At 54.0% G+C, this 21,857-nt stretch overlaps 1 protein-coding gene across 6 annotated transcripts in view; it reads right to left on the bottom strand.

The window, feature by feature from the left end:
- The window catches only part of RAI1 (retinoic acid induced 1), a 75,973-nt gene that overhangs the window by 40,279 nt on the left and 13,837 nt on the right, over positions 1-21,857 (bottom strand). For 2 of the 6 annotated variants that reach the window (XM_069810406.1, XM_069810407.1), the window contains one exon: positions 779-867. The exons of 3 other annotated variants lie outside the window; for them this stretch is intronic. The gene's annotated coding sequence lies outside the window, so the exon portion shown is untranslated. Of the gene's footprint in view, positions 1-778; positions 868-1,233; positions 1,486-21,857 lie in introns of those variants that run through there. One more of the 6 variants, XM_069810408.1, reaches the window with a different exon arrangement.

Here is a 21,857-nt window from a genome sequence, read left to right as displayed (position 1 = left end):
CAGCGGTAGGAGTGGTGGAGGGCTCTGGCTGCGGGCGGCTCCGGCAGAAAGTGCTCGGTGGAGCTGGGGACGAGGTGAGAAGTGGGGTGGAGGAGAGGGCGAGCGGCAGCGGGTGCTGGCGGCTGTCCCTGAAGAAACCAGGGTGGCCAGGGACGCCGAGGGGCAGCGGCACCGGTTTGGTTTGGGGATGGTTGGGGTTATTTTGGGGTTGGGGTATTTTTATTTTGGGGGGGGGGGGGGGGGATTTTTTTTTTTTTTTTTTTTCCGGAGTGGGCTCGCCGTGCCCGTGTGAGCCGTGCTGGGGCTGCGTGTGTGTGTGTGTGTGTGCGCGCGTGTGTGTGTGTTTGTGCCAGGAATAGCAATCAGCAGAGGCAGCACACAGAGCGCAAAAATGCCATCATGCAGGGTCAACAGAAAGCTGCAGACATTTTTTTTTTTTTTTTTTTTTTTGTAGGCTTAATCCTCTGGAGCGGGGGAGAGGGAAAAGGAGGAGGCTGCTGCCTTCTTTATAGTTTTGATTTTTTTCCTCTTCCAGCCTCGTAGGATCAGATTAACCCCCCCTCCCCTCCACGCACACACAGACACACACACGCCAGCCCCAGCGATCCCAGCCCTCCACCAGCGCTGCACCGGGGAGATGCTGGAGTCGGCGTGGGGATGCGGGTCTCGTCGCCGCGATGAGCTGGGTGGGATGAGCTAGGTGGGCTCGGGCGGCAGCGGGGAAGGAAAGCAAGAGGGAGGCAGCGCGGGGGGTTGGAGGCAAATGAACAAATCACACCTGCAGCTTTCTGCGCGCCGTAGCCAGCTGCAGCCCAGGCAGGGACCGGCAGGAAAAATACAGGCGCGTGGGCTCCCAGCGTCGTGCATCTGCGGGGATTTAGGTGCACAGTGAGCTGACGGTAGCTCATCGCTGGAAGCGATTGCTTTTGGGGGGTTTATTTTAGGAAGGGGGGGGAAAGGGAGACGGTAACAAAGAGCAATCCTTCCCCACACACTGTTTTTTCCAAGGAGTAAATAAAATCCAGCACAGAGGCGGGGAGGGAGGGCTTCGGTGGCCCTGGCACACCGGGATGCCCGCATCCTGCCGCCAGCGGTGCCCGCATGGGCTGGCCAGGGTCGCTGCCATGCAGCTCCGTGCGCACCGTCTCCTGCCTGAAGGGTGCAAATGCCCAGCCCTGCCTCCTCCCACGACTCCGCTCTGAGCCTCTCTTTAATTGAACTAAAGCTGTTCACCTTGATAACGCAGCACGGCAGCAAGTTTCCGAGCCGTACGCGGGGGGCTGGAGAGCTATTTGATCCACTTCCAAGGTGCTGCCTTTCAATTCAACCCCTTGCTCTTGAAGGATGGATAACCAGGCCCTCTCTTTTCCCTATTAATTACTCGAGATAGCAGGCATCAAGCTGCAAAACAGACCAAACCTTGTAAGGGGACCCAGCATCGCCAAAGCAGACAGCTTGCTCTCATCTCCCCCATCCCCTTTCTCCTCATCCTCATCCCCACCCCCAGCCCCATCCCAGCCCCATCCTGGCTGTTTATAGCTAATACACCACAGCGCGCTCCCAGCCACCTCTGAGTTCACACGTGCCTCTCCGCAGGACGGTAAACCGAGCCAGGACCTCACAGCTCCCCCAGGACTCAGTGTTTATCCCCCATAACCACCGATCCCCCATGCCCTTCACAAGGAAGAGCTCCTCCACCATTTGGCACCACGGGCTGTCACTGCCGCCCTAGTAAAGCCAAGGTGGGACATACCCAATGGGCATCACCCCCAGCTTCTCCACTGGGACTGAGAGAAGACGAAAGGATTTGTTATTTTTACACTACAGTCCCATAAATTCAGCAATTTGGTCCATCCAGGTTGTTTCCTGGCTCTGGTATGTTTGAAATCCCCAACTCCAGGAGTCCTGTGATTTCAGGAGAACCTCAGCCCTGCTGTCCTTAAACCCTGACCTTGCTGTGGCAAGGAGAAAGGTTGAAACCACAAGCCCCCTGAGAGCCTCATATGCAAATTAAATCACCACCAAACGCTTTGTTTTTTAAACGCTGTGATTTTTCCGGCAGCTTCATAGTTCTGTGACTGTGATTTACAGGTTCACAAAGGCCGATTTCATGACTTCTCAGCACTTCTGAGGTGCCGGAACCCACGTCATCTCCATTTGCGTGACATGGCCATGTCTGTCTCAGCCCAACTGCCAGCTGGGTGGGAGACCATCGCCTATCGCAGCAATTAACTTTACTCGTTAAAGCCTCTGAACTCACAGAAGATGCTGCTGCGCAGTTGCGTGGATGGGAAAGTTTCCATCCTCTTGACAAAATCTGGCTCCAGAGCATTCCTGTGCATGGCGCACAGCCCCCCGCCACGGGTGTGGATACGGCCCCGTGTCCCTTGCATTCACCAGCTGCCTCTACGGAGCGGATCTCACCCTGAGCTACCGCAAACCCAGCACAACCGGCATCAAAAAGCCTGTTCCCATCCTCCCGCCACGAGAGCAGGGCTCACCTTGCTGATCAAAGTCAGAGGCTTCCCTGGAAGTAACCCCCAACACCTCCTGCCCCAGGGAGGGGGCTAAAAAATAATGACTCATTGCAATGTCATTTCTGGAGCTGCTAAAACAAAGGCACTCGGGCTTCCTTAGTGTCTCGCCACTGCGACCTACAAAGATAAGGCATCCTCCTCAGTGCTGAGAAAAATGAGCTTTTCTCCAACAGCCTCTCCTTCCGCTGGCCTGGGGTCCCCGGGACCTCCCCAGCACCTATGTGGGATGCTCTGAGCCAGCTTGTCCTCATTCCTCTTCCTCTCATCCCTCTTTCTGGCTGATTTTCCCCCAGCCCCACTGCCAGTGATCCCAACGGATTGCTCTCGTCCCCTGGTCCAGGTGACACCTCGCACCCAGTGCTGCACACCCTGTGCTCGTGGCTCCTTACAGGCAGGGAGCAGGCAGCCCTGCCCCAACTCGCATCAAGCTCCGTGCACCGGCTCCGAGCAGATCCGATGGATTTTCATTTCCTAACTTTGCCCTTTGGGCTATTTCTAACGAGCTTCCTCATGCTTAAAAAAAAATAAATCCTTCATCTTGCAGCGCGGTGTCGGAGCAGCAACGCTTGGGACGATTGTGCCTGCGAGGAGGCTCGAAATTAATTATATCGCAGTCACTTTAGGTAGGGGGGCCATCGCACTGACCTCCTCAGACCGGCTCCTGCCTGGGACCCAGAAAACAGCCAGAAACCCCCTCCCAGAGCAAACAGGCTTTTTTTGGCCTTGAAAAATGTATTTGCCTGGTGTGACGTTTGGCTGGTGCAGCGTGGCCCTGGGTGAGAAGCCACCGATGTCCTCCCGCGACCCCGTCCCCTCGCTGCACCCCACGTCCCCAGCCCCAAGCCCACCGTGTAGCCTCTGCCCGCAGCACCGGGTCCATCCACCCTCCTGGACTCGTTCCTCCCATCGAGAGAGAGGAATCGGTCCCGGGCGCCTTCGTTTCTGCTAATCAGATGTTTTAATGAGTTTCTCAGAGCCCGGCATATCACCACTTCACACCACCACCCCCTCCGAGGCCAGCCCCGCTCCCGCGGCGTGCTGAGGCCCCCATCGTCTCGAAGGCTTTCCTTGGTGGGAGAGCAGCGATTATTTCTCTCAAAAGGTCTCTTATAATGGAAACCATCTCTCCATCCCTCCTTGGTCTCCTCCTGCCGTGACCCAGGCTCCGTCGAGAGGAGCTCTGCTCCGAGGCAGTGCCGTGTTTCCATGGAAAGAGTGAATAGCAGAGTCTTCCCAGCGGTTTATTAGAATTCCTTTTACTTCGATGGAGAGTTTTAGAGCAAAGTAAAAAGGCTTTAATGTGGGGCTAATGGAGCCCCTGGGAAGTCCAGGAAGGAAATCTCCCCTGGAGAAGAGGAGGCGTGAGGAGAGGGAGGGCAACTTTCAAGACAAATTCCTGGACAGGTTGAAATTTTTTTGCAGAAGCCATCTCAGGCAGCGAGAAATGGAAATGAATGTTTGTTTTATTTTTAACAGATGTTACAAAGGACCTGCCAGTAATTCAGCGAACGATGCAAAACCTAGATCCCACTCACTTTTCCCGGCATGTCTTCTATCCCCTCCCTCTCCTGCTCCGTAAGAACGCTTATTTGCATTTAGCATATCATATTTTTTAAAAAAATTAAGCAATAAAATAACAATCATAAGCCACTTCATTTCCTCCCGCCCTAAGGCTTTGGTTTCAGTTTAAATCCTTGGTTGTAGCAGCTTTTAATTGTTTTTAATAAATTTTTCTGTCTCTTCAGATTTCCCAAGACCATCCACTCACCCTCTTTGGGGCTTCCCCTCTTTCCTGGTCCCCCATCCCACTCTCTCCCTGCCGTTCCCCCAAGGGACGAGACAGCTCTCGACTCTGCAAAGTGTTTGGAGCACAACAACCACCGCTCTCTGCCTGGGGATGCCCCAGTGTGAAACACAGCCTGCAGCCTCCTCTTTGGGGGAAAATACAGGGATTTGGCTGCAGTTAAGAGATGGGGAGATGGAAAGGGGAGGAGGTACAACGGGGGGGGGTCCCAAAACCAGCCAGCCAGCGGCTGAAACAGGAGTAAGAGTCCGGCCCTCTGAAAAACAAGGTGCAGAAGCCCATGCACACACGCGCACCGCAGCACTTGGCTGGCCAGTGGGCAACTTTGAAGTCGCTCTAAAACTGACCATGACGCCAGAGTGGTATTTGGGGTGAGATACAGCACTTGTGAGTGTCACACATGAAAACCAGACCTGGGAGAACAGTGACAGTCCTGGGCAGAGGAGCCCTGAGTCCCACAGATGCCAGGTCTCCTGAAAATGAGCAACTTTGGCAGCCCCTGGTTTAACCCTTGACTGCAAAACACAAGCCGCAATGGCTTCCCCTTTTCATGCCTAACCACTTTTCTCCTCCCAATACCAAAAGCTTTCCAAAGAGCAAGATCCCACAGAAACCTGGACCAGGCAAATCCATGTGCACAGCCATGCATGCAGGTCATGGCTCCCACACGTACCCCATGCAGGAACACCTGGAAGATGCCATAGCTTTTTTTGCACAAGGGATGGTGCTCTTCCAGCTCAGACTCACGAGATGAAGGGCAGGAAATCCAGGGTGATTTTCTGCCTCGTTTCTCGTTAGCACCCCTGCAAACACAGCCCTGAGTGGGGCACGCTCTGCAGCCCGTCATCCCGCGCACCGGAATGCCTTGAGCTGGATTCATGCTGCATCCATGTCTTGTTTGCAGGATCCCAAGCCAGAAAGGAGGACACGGGCTCTGGAAAGCAGCTACAGGGCAGTGCTGATACAAACGGGGTGGCCCTGCACCCTTTATAAATCCTAAATCCTGCCTGATTTCCAGGCAGAAAATGGCATCCGTGTGCATTTCCAGGTGACGGAAGAAAACTGGCTGTTTTCACTGAGCTTTCTCCTCTTCCCGTTACAATTCTGCACCTGGTTAGCAACTGTCGGAAAGAGGTTAATCACAGTCCTTAAATCAGGAACCTCATTGCGGTATGCTTGGGATGCACATCTGTGCTCTCCACGGCTCATCCCCAGCGGCATTTGCGAGAAGGCAATATGCCAAAAAAAACCCAACCCCAAATAAGCCCAATCCCCCCCGAAACGAGCAACAAGCATCCCAGGGTGCGGGGCCTTGCTAATTCTTCGAGCCGGTCCTGTGGCATGTGTGAAACGCTCGCTGTGCCCCCAGCTTTGCCATGGCTGCGGGTTAAAGGCATCTCGGTTAACACAGTGTTGGCACAGCTGTTATGTCGCAGAAAAGGCTTTTTAGGGGTTCGGTTTTTGCTTGCTGGCCAGCCTTGTGATGGAGGGGAGGAGGCGTCACCTCGAAATGCCTGGGGAGCAGGGAGCAATCTGTGGGGACCACGAGGACTCTCAGCCCCAGACCCGGAGCTCGGCCCCACATCGGGTCAGCCCTTGGCAAAGAAAGGCTGGAGCTCCAGCAACTGCCAACTGCCCAGCTTTGCTCCTGGTTTTCAAGCATTGCAAAGCCTGGTCTGGCCTTGCTATTTCTAGACCTGTCCCAGGGGATCACCCTGCTCTCCCTGTTTTGGGAAAAAGAAGCATTTTGGAGCGTCGGAGCCCTTTGGAGAAGAGCCTGGCTGGTGCTTGGCCGGGTCCTGGACTGCTCGTGCTGCAGAGCCGGCAGTGCTAACGACCAGAGACGGAGGCTGTTACGCGCGTGCACGCACACGCACGTGCACAGCCCGGAAAATGGAGAGGAATTGATCCCGGAGGCAAATCTCTTTTGTTCTAACCCCGTTGCTGTAACTGGATCTCCCCAGGTTCTCGGCTCAGGAGCCGCAGCGGATCACATCGCTTTCATACCTTCTCCCAGTGCCAGCTTGTCACATTCCCCCGTCGCCGATGGCGGGGAGAGGACGAGCGAGAAGGGGAGGCATTGCTCACAGCGCTTGTTTACCTCGCCGCCGCGCACGAGGGGTGTACGGCGGTAATGAGCAAAAAACCTAGAGGGAGCAGATTGCAGATCCGCGGCATGAGACCACCCCCAACTCACAGGCTGCCCCTTTTTTAACAAGGTCCCCCCATCCTCCTCCCTGCCAGGCTCCCCATGCCCCAACAGCCTCCCGCCTTTCCCCGCTGTCTCGTTTCGACTGCAGAAATGCTGATTCACAGAGCCCGGCGCAGGAGGCGTTTGGGAAGCAGAGAGAGGAGCGACCCGGCTGCTGCTGCCTGTGCAGGCGGCGCTGCCTCTGCGCAAAGCCACCCGAAAGCACCCGACCTCCCTGGGTGCTTTTACACCGGTGATTAGCGACAACGAAGTCATTGCAGATTAATCCGCTCTGCGCTTATTCCAGCACCTCTTACCGAGTGACTCCCTCCCCTCTCAGCCAGGTGAATTCTTCCCCCCTGCTCCCTGGGAGAGCTTGCATGCTCATTTTTGTCCCCTTTCTGCACAGGGTAAAGCAAAGTGAAAGATTTCACGCCATGTGCCCAGCACCACCCATCAAGATGCCAGGACTCCCGGGATGGGGACGGCGGGGATGGAGCAGTACAGGAGGTGGGGTGGATGGCACAGGGGTCCCCAGGGAAGTACTTTGCTTTCCAAGTGGTAGGGCAAAGCAAACAGCACCCTGACCTGCCGCCGTGCATGTGTCAGAGTCCCCGCTCGTGGATGCTTTGCTGCATCACCAGCAATCCGGGCCCCATCTCCTCCTTCCAGGGCAGCCAGCGCCCGGCAGTGGGGTCTGCACCCCGGCTGGCCTCCTGGCATCGAAAGCCACGTCAAGGGCGCTGCGCCGTGACAGCAGTCGGCATCAGCCGAACCTGCCCACCCTGTCTCGCCTCCTCTCTCCTGCCAGCGCGGTGCATCTGGTGCGCTCCCTCCCCACAGCAGGCCTGAAATCAGAGACAGCAAAATGATGCTTTTTCGGGGGAGGCTGCGGGGACGGTGTTTCCAGCAGCCCAGGGCAGGCAAATGGCTGCAAAAGCAGGGGCCGGCTGTCCAAGCATCCTGCTTTTCCAAAGTCCAGGTCCCTTCCCTCTGCAACAACCACGACACCTTGCTCAGGTAAATAGATCGGAGCTGTTTTACTCCATCCTGCGTGTTCAGTCGCATTCAGTGACCCCCTTCGCTTCTCCTCCCTGAGGCCACGCTTCATCCCAAAGTCACCTGCGGTGCCGTGATGGATGCAAACACTCTGGGACGTCGTGCACTGAACAGCACGATGTGACGCAGACCTTCCCGTCACACTCACGCTCCTCCCCATGCCGCATCCCTCTGGGCCAGCTCAGCACTGCTCGGACCAGGCAGGATCCGGCCCAGAGCAGGTGATGCGGGAGGTAAACCTGGTGAGCCAGGCAGGGAAGCCAATATTACATCTACCTTCAAAAGCTCACAGGCACACACTGGATGGGTCTGGGGACACCAGGGCATCAGCAGGACACCCCTTGCCACCACTGTGCTGCTCCATCTGCACCCCCAAGGCTCAAAAACCAAAACCACCTTTTACTTTATTACTTTCATTTTTTTTGCAGGGCTGTATCTAAGCCGTGCTGGTCCCCTGATCCCCTCTGCATGGGCCACTGCCTGCCCGCAGCCAAGTGGGGCGAGCTGGCCTGCTCATCTCGGCTCAGTGAAAAGCCATGGTGAATCTGAATAGATTTCCACCATGCAAATGTAAAGGCCCCAGTGGGTTTGAATAGGAGCCCTTGAGGTATTATCTCAGCAGTGCCTCGAGGCAACCACCTGAATCCTTCCGTGACTGCTGCACAAACCCGAAATGTCTCCAGCGGCTGGGGATTATGGACAGACCTTGCAGAGGAGCACCCAGGCCACCGCAGCCCGCACCATCAGCTCTCAGATGCCCCCACGTGAGCCCAAACCCTCAAAAAACAAGGCACGGTGATGCTAAGATGACTGAGGCCCAGATGCCAAGGCAGGAAACCAAGCTGAAGCTTTCACATTAATCATATCAAGCTCTATTCTATTTCATCTATTTCAAGGCAAGTCAAAAAGAGGTTCACACTCTCCCCTGGCAAACCACAGAGGATGACGTGAGCCTGTCTCTTGCATTGCAAGTAGAGTGTGTCAAGCAATTAGCAAGTAATCAGGAATTCAGATAGGGTGGGCAGGATACGATCCCTCAAAGCTCTGGCAGGAGCAAAACCCACCCCAGTTTCCCATCAGGCATGGAAGGCAGCAGAGGGAGCAGGGGCTGTTGGTGAGTTCTCGGCAAGCAGAGCAGATACTGTGCCAGCGGAGCCTGCTGCCATAAACCATCTCACGTTTAGCATGTGCTGTAGCTAAGAGGCCCCAGGCGTTCAAGCATAGATTTTCCCTCACTCATTCCCAACCTCAGCAAGGTGGCCAGGGCAATTCAAAGTGCTGGTCCTCAGGCGTCCTGCAGACCTGCCGGGTCACCCGAGCACCTCCCGTCCCTGGACGTTTTGGCGTTGCATTAAGTCTTCCTGCTGTCATCAGTTTTACTCCCTGCAGCTCTGACCATGCTGGTTTCCACTCAGCATCCTCCCAGCAGCCCAAATCCTGCTCTCCTGGAAGTTAGTGGCAAAACGGATGCGAGAGCAGGAGCAAGCCTTCTGTGCTCGCTTTGGAAAGCCGTTTCCACTTTGGACCCCCCAGTGCTGCTAAAACCACATCACACAAAGCCCTGGCACAGCACACAAGCTGTACGGTACCACCTCACCACGCTGGGCTCTGCCAGTGTGGCATGCACCGAAAGCACCTTGAAGGGGGAATGCGCTTGCTCGTAGCCTCCCCAGACACCTTGCCGGTCCCCAGGAGCACCCATCCAGCTCCACAAGAAGAGAGGGAGGATTATCCCAGGGTACGAGCTGCCAACCTGGGCGCACACCTCCCTCCGGGCGCGGGGCCCAGGGCGCAGAAGGAGCCGGCGCGACGGGTGGGTTGCAAAGGGGACGCCTAATCTGCCACCCGCCCTTTCTCCTCTCCATTGCCAAGGTAGCAGCAGACAATGCTATCTGCTGGGTTGTCAGCCGTCCCTCCTCCCACCGTCTCTTTAGCCAGAAAACTCTCCATCTGTCTCCAGATGGGGTGTTTCTACCACTCCAGTCAAACCGATTCAGAGTGGAACAATGATGCTTTGTTAACAAAACAATTTTTGTGTGTCAAGCCCTCCTTCTTGCGGTTTTTTTTCCCCCCAGTCCCCAGTGGGTCAGCTTTGTGTGGCGTCCTACATTTTGTTGTTTCTTTCACATTTTAAAGGCTCCGTATTTTAGTACAAAAGGTGCCTGCGGAGCAGCTTTTATCTGCGCGGCAAGATTTGACACATACGCAGATCACAATTGCGACAGGAGGTTCGTGATGTGGTGGTTAAGGGTGGTGTCAGGACCTTCAGAGTGATGAAGCATTATTTCCAGTGATTTTTGCCTCCAGGATAAAAATTAGAGCTGGTCCTACGCTGCATATAAGGCTTCTGTGAGCTGGAATCCCCCAAGGGCTGATGGAGGGAGCAGCGAGAGAAACTTTGAGCTTGCTTTGGCGCAGGGCAGGCATCAGCCATGTCCATCCATCCTTCTCGTGTCCTCCTGTGCAGGACAAGGCACTTCTCTCAGCTTGCGAGGGGAAGCGACGCATACTCAGAGCAAATCTACATGCCTGTGAGTAAACCACAATTCTCTTCCCAGCACAAACCCCATGGTGGTCAGGAAAGCGAAACCTCAGCCCTCCTGTGGCCAGAGCCTCTAAACGAAGATCCTGGGGTGTGCTTGACTTCTCCTCAGCTACCCGGGGTTGGATTATCCCCCTTGACCTGCTCCCTCACTCAGCAGCAGGAAGGAGATCTCTCTTTTCTCTTCCAAAGACATCTCCACCACACAGGCCTCCAAGAAAATCAGCTCTTCCTTTTTTTTTTTTCCCCTGTCTTTTTTTTTTGCCCTGAAGCAACAAGCACACAAACCACCTTCTGCTCTGCACATAACCAGCAACTCATAGCAAATAACCAACCCGCTGGCTCCAAAGCAAACAGCTTTGTGTTCCTAAGCAGGCTGGCAATTTCTACACAAGTGGGACTTTTTCTTCCAGCTCCCCCCACGTTTGCAGGGAAGTTCCCTCCTCCTTGCTGTCCTCAGGTAACTGCATCTTCATGGAAACACCAATATTTTTATGAGTCACCCCCCTTCTTCCCCGCTCCTGCTCTGTGGCCAACTCCCTTCTGCTTTCGAGATCAAAGCCGAAGGGGACCAGCTGTGTCGCATCCTTTCCTCTCCAGCCCTTTCCATCTCCATTTGCAGCCATCGCCAGCGTGAGCCCCTGCTGTTCTGACAGCGCTTTGTACCGCCCGTTCAGCTCCGCAGCTCCGTGCCCGCCGTCTGCTCCCCCTCCATCCCGCTCCTGCCATCCCCGCTCCCACTCCAGCTGCACCAGGAACACAGGGAACCCTCCGGAGCTCTGGGCTTGGTCCCTTCCAGCACACATGGGAGCTGCCCCACCAGCCACCTCGGCTGCTGCCCTGCCTGTCATGTGCTGCTTTGGAGGAAGAAATGTGCTCAGAGAAGAGAGAAACGGGATAATCCGCTTCCACCGAAATCCCATCCTAATTCCCCGTGTTTGGAAACTCCTCTGCAGACCAGAGCACGAGACTGCAACTCACTTCCAAAACAGAAACTCCACGGGGACCTTCTCTCCAGGCTCATTTTGGCACGGGTAAAACCTCAGCTGGGAAAATCCAGGTACTTTTGAGAAAGTGGCCGAGGGAACAGAAATCTCCCTTCCCCAACCGAAAGGCTGAACATCTCATGCAGCCCCCTGTGCTGCAGCAGGGATTTGCAATGCGATGGGATAATTAGCGTCAGGGATGTGCTTCTTGCAGCATCCAGGAAAACCTGTCCATTTTTGGCCTCTGGGTGAGTGCCGTTTGTGCACGCTCAATGGAGGCTGCTTTCTTTGCAGCACCTCACAGGTCTGACAGGTCCATCTTTGAGGAGTACACTCCATCCTTCGTGGCATCTCGTCTTGACCGTACCACATGCAACTCCCAGGTGCTGTGATCATACGTTGAGCAGTGTTACAATACCCACTTCCCAACACCTTGCTGTAACTCTTAGCTGGAATCCAGCTTGGAGTTGTCTCTTCTACAAGGACGTTGAAGAAAACATTGCACTGAATTAAGTCTCAGTGCTTGTTATATGTAAAACGCTGAATTTAGCTGCTAATGGCAATTCCCAGCAGAAAAGGACAGTTAGTAGTGGTGGGTATATTTATGAATACTTTTTAAGCAAATGCTGTGAGGCGGGAAATCTATCGGTCCTCATGGAAAGCTCCCCAGTTTGCTGCTGCAGGCATCTAAATGCAAAGTTTCAACATGGCTTTTGCGTTTTGTGCTCTGCTACACATATGCCTCTCAAATCTCTTCTCTCAGGAACGGTTTCTCGGCCTCTCTCCCGCGGTCACGCGTGAGTCACCGTGACCTGCCCGGCTCAGGGAGGGAGGCAGCATCTTCATCCTTCACCAGACACTCCACTGACTTGTCAGTAAATAAAAGTCAGAGGATCTACTTGACTGGTCTCCTTAGCTGTTCTCTCCAAAGTGGTAAAGGGCTGACATATAAAATACCCATGTCCTGGATTTCTGGGAAGTTTTCACTGAGAGCCCATTGTTTTTCCCCAGCAAAGCCAGGAAAGAATTTACAGTTGGTCAGAGCAGTGAGATTGCTCTGCTTTCTCTTTCCTGGGACAGAAACCCAGTTTGAAACAGATTGCTAGCAGCTAAATGCAAGTTCCTTAGCAGCTTCCAGGGTGAAAATATTCCCTCTCCAGATCTCCTTTTATGTCCACAACACATTATTCCGGTGGAGGGCTCTCTTGCTAAGAAAAGCTATTATAACTCCCAGCCTTGTCTCCAAAGTGGTTCAGGTATGGGAGCCAGCTCCCCTGCAAGCATCCCTTGGTCCTACTGCCCAGCTGAGATGTCCTTAATTCCTCCATCTGTCCCCTCCAGGCTCTGGCTGGCTTGGCTCTCAGATGGTGAATACATACAGCAGGCTGCAAGGCTGCTTCTCCTAAATGTACGGTTCTCCCGCAGCTTCAGAAGAAATGATGTCTGCTAAGTCCCCCAGCCCACTCCTGGGTGCTTCTGGGGTTTTCCACGCTAAGCTGCCTTTGTCCTGCACACCACATGCAGACAGACAGGAGGTTCACACCAAAATCCACCTCTCCTCTCTGCCTTTGACTGAACCAAAACAAAAAACAGATGGAAAAATCAAATGCTGGCAGCATGAAGCATGTGGGCTGCACTTGCATCAGCCCTCCTGGAGCTGCAGAGTGTATTCCCTCCTGCTCCGGGGTCCCAGGGCAAAGCCAGCCTTCCCCAAAAGGGTTATTGCTGGGAGGGGTCCTGCTACTCCCCCCTGCCAACCACCGAGCAGCATGGAGGTGGAAGGGACAGAGGGAAGGAAGGGAAAGCAAGAGGTGAGAGCAGACTTAGCGGTTTAGGATAGTCCAGGAGGAACAATTTCATCATCCAAGCAGGATTTGCATGATGCACGGTGAACGAGGCACTGCGGTTGCAGACCGAATAGTGGGGTGACAGCCACGTACTGGACACTGAGCTGCTTTTAACCGAGCTCCATCCATCCCACACACTCCCTGAGGCAGAGCCCCTGCGGAAGAAATATCTTGTGACCATAGAATTAAGACTGCACCCTAATGAATGCACGCCACTCTGCCGGACGTAAGCCGCTCAGGTGTCTTTAATACAGGGATTTCCTACGCATTCAGTGCCTGACTTTGTAACCTTAATCATGTATTTTTTAGTGTTGGTTTTGGGCGCATATGAGCTTATCTTCTTTTACCGCGGCCTCTGCCTTTCACCGTCTTTCTGGGGTAAACAATAGCCGGACTCTTCCATGTCCCTCCTTGGGAGTGCATCAGCGTCCCTGAAACTTCCCTGAAGGCTCAATTTTGCAATTGCGCCTCCAAACCGGGGTGAGCCGTGCAGCACAGGGATGGTGCTGTTGCAGACTTGACTCCGGTTCCCGCTGGAGCCTTCCTCGCCTGCTGATGCTCAGAGGGTACTTCTGCGTGCAGACCAGTGCCTGATAACCCCTGCGCCATGCCAACGCTCGCCGTGCGGCACAGCGGCAGGAAGAGAAGGAGCGGAGAGAGCCTGCGGTGGGGGCAGGGGCTGATGGCGTGTTTGTGGAGTAACGCTCAAACTGCTGTAACGGATTGCCTTGTTTACACTGGGTCCAGGGAAAATCACTCCAGAGATGGAGTCAGAGAAGCATCCAGACGCCTCTGAGAGCAGGAGAAGCTCTGCATCCTCCTGCCTCTTACTTTTGCTTTCAAAACCATTCCCCCCCCCATTGCTGTCAAGGCGCGGAAGCTTTAAAATCGCTGTAGTAAGCACAAGAGGGATGGGGAAAGGAAAGGAAAAGAGTCATTCGATGGGAATGTGGCTCTTCTGCGGAAGCGTGGGCTCCCCCTCGCCAAGAGGAGCTCTCGGTACCCAAGGATGCACCAAGAAGGGTCATCGGGCCAGGGGCTGCTGCGAGGAGTTGCCATGACATGCTAGGAGAGGGAGAAGAAGAAATAGGAACCACCTTAAGGGAGGGGAGCTGCCAGCAGAACAGTTAAAAATGACTAAATACTTTCCCAATATCACTCCTCCACGTAAGCACTGCTGTAATTGCCCTTGGGATGTTGCACAACGGCAAGAGGGAGGGGCAGGTGCTGGCAGGGAGGAAGGCGTCCCCGGCTGCCGCACCAAAAGGCGTGCAAACCTCCGTCCCAGGCACTGCTGTCATCCAGGAGAAACACTTGGTGTTGCCCGCACAGACGTCTTTGCCACCTCGGGGCCCCGCTGCTGGATTTAGCCCCCAAGGGGCCATTCCTCGCAGGAGCTGGAGGACTCCCGGGAGGACTCACTCCTCATGCCTCTGAGACACAGCGGGCTGCCCCAGGGAGCAAGAGCAAAAGGCGAGGAGGAACAGAGCCCACGTTGCACTGGCGGGGGGGGGGGGGGCAAAAGCAAAAGCGAGATATAAGGGCTTCATTCAAGCACTCTCGCTCGCTGGAAGTCTCACGCAGAGCAGCTGGTCTTTAAGACAGTTGCAAGCACAACATGCGAGCACAGAGCAGTTACATTTCTGGGTGCTTTTATTCGTGACACTCAGACAGGGGCATCCACTCGACCCCCGTGTGAAGGAAAACGGCTGACTCATTCTTCCAGCGATGCTTGAGAGCAGGACACGGCGCTCTGTAGCAGCAGTGTGGGTCCTCTCCCGCTTCGTAAGCCAGATCACCGGATCCGGGCTTGGACACCACGCACGTACGCACGCACCAGCTAATCCACGGATGCGCTGGGTCCCTGGATAGAGCATCCGCAGCCTTTGCTTCCAAAAGCAGCCTGCTGATGCTTGAGTTGAAAGGGAAACCTCTGAGAGATGCAGTCTCGAGGTTTAAAACATCTGTGGGCCACCAGCCATTAAATAGGATGCTATGCTGGTTTGCTGCTATCAGGTCTTACGCCAGGTTCATCACTGTGCTGGCTGGGTACCGTCCAGCAATGCATTAAGCAATGTGACTATTTCTGTTCTCATCACATGTTTGCTCTCATCCTCCCCAGGGTGTGTGTGTGGGGGGAAAAAAAACACACATTCATTATGGAGTGTCTTATTTTGGTAAGGCTTTTCCTTTCTCCGCGTAATGTGTGCTGTTGGGCTGTTGGCAGAGGAGAAGGAGGATTTTATTTTCCTAATATCCATGTACTCAGGTATTTCTGTTAGAGGAGGCAAAGTCAAAGAAATGCTAATCAAATATCCAGGAGTGCACAGTGCTGACATCTGCACCTCGCTACTATATGGCCTTTCATTAGCATTACCTAAATGTACGACCATACAAAGAGCAGATTTCCTTAGCAACAGGGCTGCCTTCATATTTCCTCCCCACTACCCCCTGCCCTTAGAAGAAAAATGACTTCAGCTCTTTTGCAGAGCAGTGCTTGCAGCCACTCCGCGATGCAGCAGTGCTATACAACGCTGCCAGGCTTACTATATGCTGCATCTGGGACGCTTTCCTCTCTACGCCGGGATCCGCGAGCCATAAAGCAACCTCTTGACTTAGCTCTTCTGCTCAGCCACAATAAAACTCCTCTCTTTTCCTAACGGAGCATATGCAAAACAGCCCTGTAACGGCAGAGGGGGGATCCTCTCCTCCAGATGACTTACAGCTCCCCTCGCCGAGGGATGATGTCCAGCATACATGACGGTGCCAGCAGCGCCGGCTGCCACCTCCTCCGCTCCCTGCCACCTGGTTGTGGGGTACTGGCTGCCCCCCTCCCCAGACCACACTTTAAGCCACCTTCGCCTTGGGCAGGGAGCTGCCAACCCCCCCTCTCCCCGGATCTGGGCCAGAAGGACTGAACACTTCATCCTCTGCGCTCTCCCCCAGTGCCACAGCCTGGTGTGCTGGGTTATTTTAAGAGCTCGTCTGGGAGACTGGCACACGCACCGTGCTGCTGGGAACTCCCCGCTTCTGTTTCAAAAAAGCTGGAGGCTGGGAGCCTGCTGGGACTCACCCCTGTGGTTCCCAAGGTCTGACCCTCCTCTCGCTGGGACTGGCGCAACGCTGCCGAGTCAAACGGAGTTAGTCCCAATTAGCACCGGTGAAACGGGAGGAGAATCCTGCCCTCCCAGGCATTTCAACCCCTCCGGCTGGAGGCTGTGACCACTAAGCCTCCCCCTCCAGCTATGCCCCTGCTTTTCATCTCCCTGCTCTCCAACTCGCTCATTCTGTGTCGCCATTCCCTGCCTTTTCCACACGGATACTCTCTCCCTTTCCCATTATGATAGGGTCTTTGATTGCATGATCGCATAACTATAATGAGACAAATATTTATTTTGCAGATATGGGTTAATCAGACCGAAGGTATAGAAATATTTCATGCGCTAATCAGAGTACCTTCAGCAATCAGTATAGTAAATAACTCAGGTAAATTAACATAGGAGAGTTCCCTTATCAGGTTTTAGTCTAAGATATATGTGCATTAAGGACTAATTTGCCCTCCCCCCTCAGATTTGGGCTGGAGCCCAAGATGAGGTTCAGACCAAGGTTCCCTCCCACCAGCTTTCACGGGAGCTGTGCAGGCTTTGCTCCTGGCAGGATCAGACGCTGGGATGAATATTCAGCAGCGCGATCGCCTCGCCTTTGTTTTCTGTGCTCTGCACCTTTAAATTTCCAAGGGCTCTGCTGTTTGCAGCTCAGACAGCCTTTTTGCATTCAGTTCGTTGCAAGCTGACACAGAAGACACGATGGAGCAGGTTGTGTCTCCTGCTCTGAGCCCTTCACGCCACTCTGGCATCGTTCAGGGGCCATATTAAGAGCCACGAGTAATTAGTGAATTCCTCCTGCCCCAGGCGCAGAGCAGAGCAGCCGTACGCGGCACCTCATGGCAGGCTGGCGGTGGCTGGCCGGCCGCACACGGTGCCAAGAGCGAAGGTGCAGCAGTGGCTGCGGGGATGCTGGACTCCCACGCGGGTCCAGAGGGGCTGAGAGCAGGACAAGCCAAAGGAGAGCCCAAGAAGGGCTCTTTGCGGCAATGGGCCTTCCCAGGGTGCTTGCCCAAGCTCCTGCAAATTAGCAGTCCCAGAAGACACCTCATGTGTGAGTTGCAAGAGCTGCCCAGACCCCCCAGCCTCAGTGTCCCTTGCTCCAGTGTCCCCAAACCAGAAGTAGCTGCGCTCCTGCCCCAAAGCAGCTCCTACGACTGGTTTTCCTGGTTTTGCTCAAGAAAAGCTCCCGCAGAAGAAACACGGAGGACCTGGAAATTCTGCCCTTGCCTCTGTTGTGTTTTGGGATCCCTGAGAACAAAAAGCACCGGAGGAATGGCAGGCATTATAGTAACGATGGTGACAAATTTAATTAGAGCAGGAAGCTCTGGAGTGGATTTCAAATGGCAACACGGCATTTTGTGTGAAAGCATTGCCTTGCTCCCCCCCTTCCCTCCCCGCCTCCACCACGCAGCTCCATCCAAACCCACCCCACCCCGCGGGATGCATCCCTCTAATTTTCCCACATGTCGTCCCCTTCATCCCCCCCACCCCACCCCGACCAACACATTCCCGCGGTCTGGAAAATGCAACCGTAGAGCAATTCAATAATACAGCGGCCAGATGTGCAACAGTATATCCAACATGTCATTCAAAGGACCCCTTCAGTGGAGCCGAGACATGTTATCCCGCAATCTTAACTAATACATCCTGGGGCCCTGGAGGAGTTGATGGATGTATACAATTCCCTTTCCTACAGCTGTGGTCCCTTTTAGAGGGGGCATCCAGACTCAACAATAGCCCCGCTGTTGCTTTCAAGACAGAACCTCTTCAGACAAACCGGGCTTAATCCTGACCCCGCTTACGCCCGCCCAGACTCTGCCGAGGTCGGTGGGGTTTCAGAGCCAAGGGCTGGGGGCAGGATCTGGCCTCGCGGAGACGATGTCTGCCGTTTCACCTTGTGCTACAGCCTCTGAGAAACCTTGGAAACTGGTTGGAATATAACCACCTTGGGGAAAAGGCAAGCAGAGAGGAGCAGGTAATAAGATTTCTAACTGGTGCTGGTAGAAAGAAGGAAGTAATATAACAGTTTAATTAATCTATGCCTATTAGCGTTATTAAAGAAAACAGGGAGCTATTGGAGATTTACCTCGGAGAATATCATCAAACGGGGACCTTCTGCAGGGAATTTTATGTCTCTGTGCCCAATTTATAACCAGCACGGAGGTGTGGTGTTAGTGACAGCCAGTGCTGAAATGTCACAGTGCTTAGAAGTCATTAGCTGGGGACACGGGGAGAGAGAAAGAGAGGATGGAGGAGGGGACAAGGGAGAAATGGGGAAGGAAGGAAAAGGAATTAATTTAATTAAAAATATCTTTAGAGCCTGTCTCTTGATTTGTGTGGTTTTGGGGCTTGGCAGAGCTGCTGAGAACGGTGTGGAAGGAAAATCAAGGTTGCTGGGGCTTTTTGAAGCTGATAAAAAAAAATAAGCACACTTTTCATGTTCAGGAAGATAAATCCCCATTTTCTCAGTCTCAAGACAATCCAGTTATTTACTGACAGTTTTACTGTGAAATAAAAAGGGCTTTAAGCTTCTTTCTACTTGATGTCTCCATAGCCTGAATATTATTAGATCCCAGCCTGGTGCAGCTGGAGTTTTGGTTAATAAATTTAACGTCATTAGACAGAAAAGCCTTCTACTGAATGTTGCAATTCTTTTTTTTTTCTTTTTTTTCTTTTTTTTTTTTTTTGCTGTTGCAGTCAGACTGTATGTAGGTGGTAAGAATCAAAAGAAAGGAAGTACGCTTGGCAAATAGGGGAGCGCTAAAAAAAGGTTTCGCTGGGGCTCAGGTTTGGCGCGAGGGTGTTTTGCCCACAGACGAGGCAGGGCTGACACCCCCCCGCCCCAGGCGGACGCACCCCACCACCACGGCGGTGCCGGTTTTGCAGCATCTCTCTGCAAAAACGCTCCTGGTTTCACAGCGATGGCGTGTCCTGGGGTGCTCGGCCCACCCGAGGGGATGGCACTGCAGGCAGCCATGCCCGCCGGGGCGGCGAGGTCTGGTGTGGTGGTGTTACACCGGGGCAGGTCCCCTGGGAGCGGTAATGCCATGACACTCAGGGGCTGCCTTGGCGCTGCCACCGCGGGGCTGTGCTTCGGGTGGCTTTTCTGAGAGGAAAAGTCTTCTTTTCCACCCAAAGTCTGCCTCGGGGCCATTGCAAGGCCAAGGGTTGGCACAGCAAAACATGTCTCGGCGGGACAAGGGTGGGAACAGCCATGATGGGGTGGGCGAGGAGAAGGCAGATGGCAGCAGGGCCTCTGTCTTCCCCCATGGGGAACCGGACAGCTGCGGCCCCTCAGAGTGGGGCTCACTCTCATGGAGGGAGAGCTCCCACCCCAAACCAGGCAGGGCCCTGTTCTCCCCTCAGGGTAGCCACCATCTTGCATCTCGCCCTGCCAACCCCTCCTCAGCTGCTGCCCTCGCCATGGCCGCGTGCCTTCTCCTGCTGGGAAACGCGCCGACTGGGAGGAAAACGCTGAGGAAGACGCCGCAGGACTCTCATCCCCCTGCCACGCACTTAGCTTGCTTCTTCCCCAGCTCCTGCCCTGCTGCCTTCCCGACACAAGCAGGCGGCCGCCATGGCTGGGCCCTCCCTCCCTGCCAACAAGCCTGGGACACGGCAGCATTGGGGGGGATGCTTAATTTTGGGGAGCTGATCCCTGCAAGTTGGCTAAAACATGTCCCACGTGGTGGGTTTCTAACCCCAGCGGGTGTTGTGGATGCCAGGAGAGGGCTTTTTTGGCAGAAGCAGAGCCGTGAGTCACCTCCCACCCGGCGGTCCCAAGGCCGCGGGTTTCACCCCATTGCGGAAAGAGCCTCCGCATCCGAGATAAGCCCTTTTACAAAATAAATAGCGGTGGCTGGAAGTGGAGAAACAGAAGAGGGGTCTCGGGGAGATAGTGAGGGGCTGGGGCTGGCCAGGGCCTGGCAGGGACGGTTGCAAGAGCTGGGGGCTGCCGGGACGGGAAGGAAGTGGTTGTTGTGGGAGTAACGTCAGGAAGAGCCTCCGCTGGGGCCCGGGCGGGCAGGGAGAGGGGAAGATCAGAGAGTTCACAGGACGGAGACGGGGAGGAAGATCTCGAGGGAGAGGAGGCCAAGGGGAAGGGTCGGGTGTGGGATCGGGGAGGAGGGGGTGAACCCCCGGGGGCAGCGGTGTGCTGGGAGACGCCTGCCCTGGGAGCACAACCCACCCCAAAATGCTGCTGGATTCGGTTTTACTCCCCTGCCCAAAGCGATTTCTAAAAAAAAAAAAATAAAAAAAAGATTGCTTTTTTTTTTTTCTTTTTAAAATCCCCCCTCCGGTGAATAAAAGCAAAACAAATAATCGCAAGAAGCGAGAGGCCGGGTAATTAGCAGCAGATGGCTCGCGATAACAGGTACCTTCATACCTGTGCACCCCTACTTAACAGCCTTCGCACTTGGAGGTGCTCCCAGATCCGCTGCTCTCGCCAGCTGAACAATCGCAGCCCGGCTAGAGGCACCGATACGGGAGTGCAGACAGCAGCGCCGTGAGCTGCTTTAGGGAAATCCAGTTTAGAGCCAAGGCAATGCATGCAGAGTCATTAATCTAGGTCTAGTGCCAATAGGGATGGCTTTGCATTAGCGCCGGGCCCCTTTGTAGTTCAGACAATCAGTCGTATTCAAACAGCGCGAGATAACACTGCAGAAAGCTGAGACCATCGCAGCTCATTCCTCCTGTAAGGGGCGGGGGGAGAGGATTTACAGGCAAAATAGCATTGCATTAATGGGACTGCTCAGTATTCTGCACAGACGCTCGCGGATAATGTCTTTGCAAACTAACTGCAATAAATTAATTAAATTAATCTACTATGCCGTGCTTGTCCCCACCCAACATCAAATTCAAGGATGATCAGGGCTTGCCTTATCCTCCATAGCCTACGAAAGAATCTGATCTCACTTGCTCTAGAGTTTCTGAGGCACTGAATTGCAAAGTACCACCTGCCTCACTAAACTAATCACCAGCCTGGTGGTTTAGATCACATCAGTTTTACATGTAATTAAGACTGTCCAGGAGGGCATGCAGCTGCTTACATGGTCGTTCCCTCTTATACAGCAACGTGCCTCCTGCTCAGATAGGTGCAATTAAACAAGCCTGTTCACAGTCATTAAGCATTAATGCACCTCATTAGCATAAGAACTGGAAGAAGCTTTGATGCAGGGAACCCCGCAGGAGAAGGAGATATAGAGAGAGATGTACATACAGACAGGAAGGCGAAGGGCTGGGCCACCACCTCCTCGTGGCCCCGACCAACCATTCCAGCTCCATTTCTCCAAAGCAATGAGCCATGCCATGCCCTCCTCCCCAGAAATGGGACTGGGTTATCTTTCTCTCCCCCTCCCCCCCTTTCTAAATCATGCTGGTGGAAAAAAAAAAGAAAAAAAAACCCAAACTGTTGGGATATTAACCTAGCGAATCCATTAATAAGCTGAACTCTCTGTTGGCTTTGACACAGCACACTAAAGCTTTAAAGAGACAGGGCCCCAGACACTGGAGATAGGGGCAGAGACAACAGCGCTAACAAAGAGCCACTGTTGCCACGGCCGTGGCCATCTCGGGTAGGTCCAGCTGTCTTTGGTGTTCTGTTTTCCAGACACAAAGAGCAGACTGAACCGTTTTGGTCTGAATGGCTTTCATTTGATGGTAGAGAAAATGAGAGGGAAGAAAGAACCTAAGTAAAGTGTCCAGGAGAGAAAAAAAAAAAAAAAAAAAAAAGCATGGTGTGCTGCAGGTCTTCAGTGAGAAAGGCAGCAGCTCCCCGGAGCA

Source organism: Haliaeetus albicilla, chromosome 22 (assembly GCF_947461875.1).
Source record: "Haliaeetus albicilla chromosome 22, bHalAlb1.1, whole genome shotgun sequence".
Lineage (NCBI taxonomy): Eukaryota > Metazoa > Chordata > Aves > Accipitriformes > Accipitridae > Haliaeetus > Haliaeetus albicilla.
The sequence above is the reverse complement of the archived record's forward strand: the minus strand, read 5'-3'. Positions and strand labels throughout refer to the sequence as shown.